The sequence below is a fragment of the Tamandua tetradactyla genome, chromosome 8, assembly GCF_023851605.1.
Source record: "Tamandua tetradactyla isolate mTamTet1 chromosome 8, mTamTet1.pri, whole genome shotgun sequence".
Taxonomy (NCBI): domain Eukaryota; kingdom Metazoa; phylum Chordata; class Mammalia; order Pilosa; family Myrmecophagidae; genus Tamandua; species Tamandua tetradactyla.
In genome coordinates this window covers 62,322,734-62,328,985 of record NC_135334.1, presented here as the reverse complement: position 1 = coordinate 62,328,985, position 6,252 = coordinate 62,322,734, and the positions used below count along the sequence as shown (strand labels likewise).

Sequence of the window (6,252 nt, the reverse complement as noted above, 5' to 3'; positions counted from 1 at the left end):
TAATATTTAAGTGTCATAGAGAAAAAACGTATTTGTGGTATACTTCATAATGACCTTTCCACACCAGTATATACAGTGCTGAATTCTGGTAACATCACAAATGGGATGCCATTGAAAATCATGGGCTTTCTGAATATCCTTAATATTATGAAATCCCAATAGAAATAAAATGGTATTTCACAATGCCCTTTAGGTTTTCTCAAAAACCCTGAGGCCATTTACTTTTGAGCTGCTGTCTCCCTTGCAGGTTCTATTATAGAAGAGTTTAAAGGCTGTTTTTTTTTCCCCATTGTAAGAACATAAGAGAGAATCTGGAAGTTGGGTCATTTTAACACTTCACATACTTCTACCCAGATGCAATTGAATGAGTTCTCCTAAACCCAACTATATTTTCCAAATTCAGTAGCTCCATCTGTGGGCCATTGCTGAAAGCTTCTGCTGCTGCAATTTTGTGCATATAGATCACACCAGCTATTGCTAAGATTAGGCTCAAGAACCATGTATATATATTTCTAATAAATTTTTCTCATAGAAATGGACTCAAAGTATACCTGAGACAAGGCTAGAGTTTCAAATGGCATGTTCACCCCTTGAGCAAATCATTTGGTTGTGAAAAGTAATCTAACTGAATATTCCCCAGTTAGTTCATGGCATGCATGGGAGAATTTTCTAAGTAAATGGAAGGAAAGATGAATTTTAATAAGGAGCTGATTTTGATTGCTGATTATATTTTGGATCACCCAGATTGCTTTAACAGAAACAAGAAAAATGAACGAAATAAGAGCCAGTAGGTACTTAAAGTGGTAGTTTACCAGGCTTCTCAGATACTTTTTTACTAATTTTGGATGAGTTTTGTTAAAAGTGCTTTTTGAGTGCCTATCAAGTGTCCAGGACTTAATGATTCCTGGTTGAACTTCAACAAGGCAAGACACCCTTTATTCCCTATTCCTCAAGGACATCTCCATATCCAGCAACAAACCCTCTTTTATACCCAGTGGAAGGAAAGAGGAATTCATCTCAGACACATGCCTAATTCAGAGGCAGTACAATGATGGCTCTTGGTACTAGTTACCTATGGCTACAAAACAAATTCCAAATTTAGCAGTTTAGGGCAACAAGTATTCATTGTCTTCAACTCATCATTTCTATGGTTCAAGGATCTAGGTGCGGCCTAGACAAGTGCCTCTAACTCATAAAGCTGTAATCAAGTTGCTAGCCAGGGTTGTAATCATTCCAAGGACTCCATGGGGAAAGAGCACTCCCATGCTCACTCGCATGGCTGTTGGTACGTCTCGGGTGCTTGATGGCTGCAGGCTGGAGACATCAGTTCTTTCTCGTGAGGGCCTCGCCACTGGACAGTTCACAACACAGCAGCTGGTTTCCCTCGGAGGGAATAAGTGAAAGAGGACTCGAGGAACAGATGGAAGCTACACTCTTTTTGTAATTTAGACTTTAAGGTAATGTTCCCAACATTTTTGTGGTATTCTTTTTATTAGCAGCAAGTGACTAGGTCCAGCCCATATTCAAGGGAAGGGGATTACACAAAAGTATGAATAACAGGAGACAAGGATCCTTGGAGACCATCTTAGCAGCTGCCTACTACAGCTCCCTACTCCAAAATTAGGGATTCTCACATATAGTACCTCACCCAATTGCCACTGAGGATTGTTATGAGGCTAAAATAAAGTAGCATATTTAACGAACACTGATGTTGAAGTCACATACACCTTTGTTCACATTCCAGCTCTGTCCCTTACACACTAGTTATGTGACCTTGAACACACTACTTAGCTTTCCTGAATTTGCATCATCATCTAAAATGAAAACAATAATACTCTGTTATCTTTAATCATCTGCAGGATCAAAATGAGGTCAGGCAAGAAAAAAAATCTTAAATATGATAGTCACTTGGTCGAAATTAGTTCTATTTTTATATGTTGCCAAAATATAAACTGTATAACTGTTGTTAATATAACTGTTTTTGCTGCTACTATCTTAGTTGCCATCTCTAAATAGTGAAGACTCCATGTTGATAAAAGAAGTTAGTACCATTTCTCATTTCACTGTTTATAATGTGTTTCCTAACAACTGGAAGCACAAAAATTAACAGCAAATAGGGCATTTACAGGTGGAAGGAATAAATCACAGCTAAAAACAGCCAATTAATCAGATCATTTTCCTTGAAGTCAACATGTTCTCACATTTGTTAGCATGTTAATTATTGTGGCAGGGTTTTCAAAGTTGCTTAGTAGATTTAGCCACATTTCAGCCCAGATGTGTGTTTACCTTCAATAGGTTTTATATGTAAATATTGACAATATTTCTTCAGGGGCATTTTACCTGTTACGTTTCTGCTCAGTTTAACAAAGCATTTGTTCTCCTTTGCTCAGCTTAGACAGTCAATGTAAGCAGTAGCTTATAAATCATGCCATGAGCTGATAAAAATCATAGAATAGGCAGAGAAGTGGGACTGTGAAAAGCTTTTCATTTATTGTATTTGGCAGGGGTGAACATCCTACCTGGGGACATATTTATGATCCTGCCTTAATGGGCATAGGCTCCAAGTTTTTTATTCCTTCTATACTCAGTATCTGTTGTCCATTAATAGATATTATGTATTCAAAAGCTTCTTTAACATTTTTGATAGGGTACATGTACAGAGGACAAAGCATTATAGCATGAAGCAGTAGCAGTATACTGAGGTTTATAACAGGGGTTCTACTGGATTTTCTGTTTGTAGCCACGTCATCTTGAAGGAGTCATTTAACCTCTCTCTGAGCCTTAATTTTCTTGTCTGTAGAGTGAATCAATCAGAATAAAACCCCCTATGGTCCCATATGATGATAACGTAAAACTTCAAATTCTGCACTTAATAGTTACGTCACAATATGTTCGGAACCAACTTATATTAGCCCTTCTTTATTTATCTATAAGTCATTAATGACTATAAGTTGAACAATTAATGTCTACTTATTTGTCAAAACTATTAAATCAGTCTTCTAGCAAATCAATAAGGAAAAGAAAAACTAGATAGTTAAGTATGAATCTAAAGGATGAATCTGAAAAGGCCAGAGTCAAATATATTGTCAAATAAATTGTATAAGTATACATGTGTAATTGTATAATTATGTCTGTATAATAAAGTCATAATTTTGCTTTTTATAGAAATGTATTTATTATTATCACTAATAATTGCTTCATCCCAAAACTAAATAAATTCCAATGAGGCCTTGTCATTTTCCCCTCCCCTCTTGTCCTTTGGGGAGTTTTCAAATCTGAAATTGCTGGAGGAAAGGAGGAAAAAAATAAAGAAGAAACCGTTCAGTCCTAGATTCAAGAATCAGAGATAAATGGGCCTCTGTTTTGGAATTATCTCTGTTCACCATCAGCTGTCTGAGAGATGAGTGCACAGCTAGAATTCAGCTGTCACAGCAACACTCAGATGTGCAGTATCCTAAAGGACCAGGCACAAACATGCAGACTTGAAAGGAAAATCTAATAATGTGATGTACTGAATAAAAACCTATATGAATCTATTAACAAAAATGGTATTTTGGAAGAATTTCTAAAACATGTTTTGTAAGTAATAAGAACTAAATAGAAGGATGACATGTTCAAACTTTTCAATCCTACTGGGTCTCTCCTATTTTTCAGCTCATTCCTCATAGTCCATAGCAGTTTAAGACAGAAGTTTTTGCATCACTGAGTGATTCCAACCCCCTTATACACCCCCTAGAACTCCCCCCCCCACTACCAAAGATATACAGTGTCTATCTTGTTTCCCTTTAGAAAAATAAAAAACTATCCTCGACAGTCTGATAAAATGTATTTATTATGAAAAAGCAATAAAGTTAATCAGTGGTACAGTATATTGGTGTCCAAGGCCTTTGATAGTATTGAATATGATCTGATCACCTACTGAGCCAGTATAGGGTGACTGTGTACCTTCAAGATTACAAGAAAATGCAAGCTGCCTCCATGTGATAAACACATCTGGATGGCAATCCCACAGGACCTTGAATATTTGTACTCTCCATTTTAGATTTCATACTTACAAATGTGGCACTAAGTCAAATCAGGCCAGGTCTTGGCATCCAACCTCTTAAATTACAGATGACAAAGCAAGAGAAAAAAGGCTTCAGCTATGCCTCCCAATCTTAGATGTGTTCCCTAGCAGAGTTCACCAGAAAATCCTGAATTGGAATTGTGCGTGCCCACTTATTAAGAAAATGACATTTTGTTCTCTATTTGACTCCTACATATATCATTTCACTAAAGCTGCCAGAAGATAATATACCAGAAATGGATAGGCTTTTTTATAAAGGGGATGTATTACATTACAAATTTACTCCTCTAAGGCCATGAAAATGTCAAATTAAGGCATCAAGAAGAAGGTATCATAACAGCAGTAACAGCAACTGGAGAATCAGGCTTCCAGCAGCCCAGCCCTTCAAATTCAGATCTACCTGAGAACTCACCTCGTAGGTGGCCACTAGCCAGTACTTGCCCCAAGATGGGGATGGAGTCCAGAGCAGTCTTAGTCTTGGCCTGTTTGACTGTCACTTTTGCAGTCACAAGGGGATGCCCCAAGGCTCTAGGGCAGCGAGAATGAGCTCAGTACCCTATCTAGCACCTTCAAGAAGTTGGGTCTGCAGCACCCTCTTTCCCACCCCTAACCCAAGTCCTCCCCATAGATCACCCTGTCTTTGAGGGACAGAGTGAAGTGTAGCCCCTTCCCTTCAAGGAAGCCATCTTTGTTCAGGAGGAAAAGCTGTCCCCTCCCCAACTCCCTGTTGAAAGCAAAGCAGATGCCCCCATGAAGCCAACACCCTCCAAGAAGAGCTGCCTCCTCCCCAACTTCCTATTGAACAGAAAGAAGTAGACCCACCTTTCTCACATCAGGAGGCAATATCTTCTGATCTAAGCAGAGAGAGGAAAAGCCAGGTCCCTCACAGGGCAGAACCACCCAGAACCTGAGTCTTGGAATCCAGTTCAACACTGCCAAAAGGGCTGACCTCATGGGGGCTGGGGCCACTGGCTGTATGGCTTCTGTCCCCAGCCCCTGGGCAGTCTTCTGCAGACAATCTGAACCAGATCTGCCTCCCTGACTGTCATTGTGTGGTATACAGACCCTGGAATCTGTCCCAAACTGACTATTTCCACCTCAGTCGCCAGGATGAGACCCTCAGTTTGCTGCAGAGTGGCTATTTCCACTACTGCTGCTGCTGCAGTCACACAAACCACCAGGACCATGCAACACTCATGTAGGAGAATGCAATGACCTGGCTTTGTGAGGCCAAATTCTTGGTCAAGACCCGAGCCCACTGCTGCTGCAGATGGCAGAGGGAGGCTCAATTCTCCTGTTTCCAGGAGGAAGCTCCCCAGCAACACTATCAGGTCTGAGCCTGCCCCAGCCACCAACCTGGTATTTCCTCAGCCATGAGCTGCCTTTTCCCCCTGGGATGCCCACACTGAACAATGTCAAGAACATCTACCACCTGAGACGCTTCGCTCTGTGTCATGCAACCTCCCAGCTATGGACCTTATCCAAAGGCAGGTGTGAGCTCTGACCCAGCTGGAAGGACAGTTCCAGCACTGCTGCCTCAAAGGGCACAACCACACTTGTTGTGTGGCCTGGGAGGATACCCTTGATAGCTACTGTGACTGAGAACAGGCCATAAAGACACACCGCCATGGGTGTTGCCACTAACCCCAACCCCTGTCTGTGATGAGTACTTTCCCCATTCGGCCCCTACCCCAACTGTGACCAGGACATCTTGACCCTGGACCTCAGGTGAGTTACCCCTAAACTCATGGGCCATCTCTGTGGAAATGGGAGATTTCTCACCAAGCATAAACAGATTTATGGGCTGATCCAGAACATTCTTTCCAAAGCAGACCTGCTATCCTAAAGAGGAGAAATCAGCCTTCATCATGACCTGTGTGGTCCCCACATACCTTCTGGCAAGATCCTGCCCTCTGCTGTAACCTGAATTCTGGGGATGACAGACCAACTGCTTTAACACCAATTATTTAGGAGTGTGGCTCTAATTGTTGGAGACACAGGGTATCCCAAGGCCAGGGGGAACAGGGCCCACTAAGGGAAAAAATATCAGCCCTACCCCAGAGCCTAAGGAAGAATGAATTCTTTCTTAGCTTCTCTTGGTTCACTCCCACATAGGACTCCAGGAAAAGATTAAGACCCACCTTGAATGGGGAGGGTCACGTCTCCATGGAAACAACCTAATCAAA

General features: G+C 41.2%; 1 pseudogene; it reads left to right on the top strand.

Moving 5' to 3' along the window:
- The first annotated feature begins 1,275 nt into the window (after positions 1-1,275).
- Positions 1,276-6,051, top strand: LOC143645113 (extracellular matrix protein 1 pseudogene; annotated as a pseudogene).
- Positions 6,052-6,252: the final 201 nt, after the last annotated feature.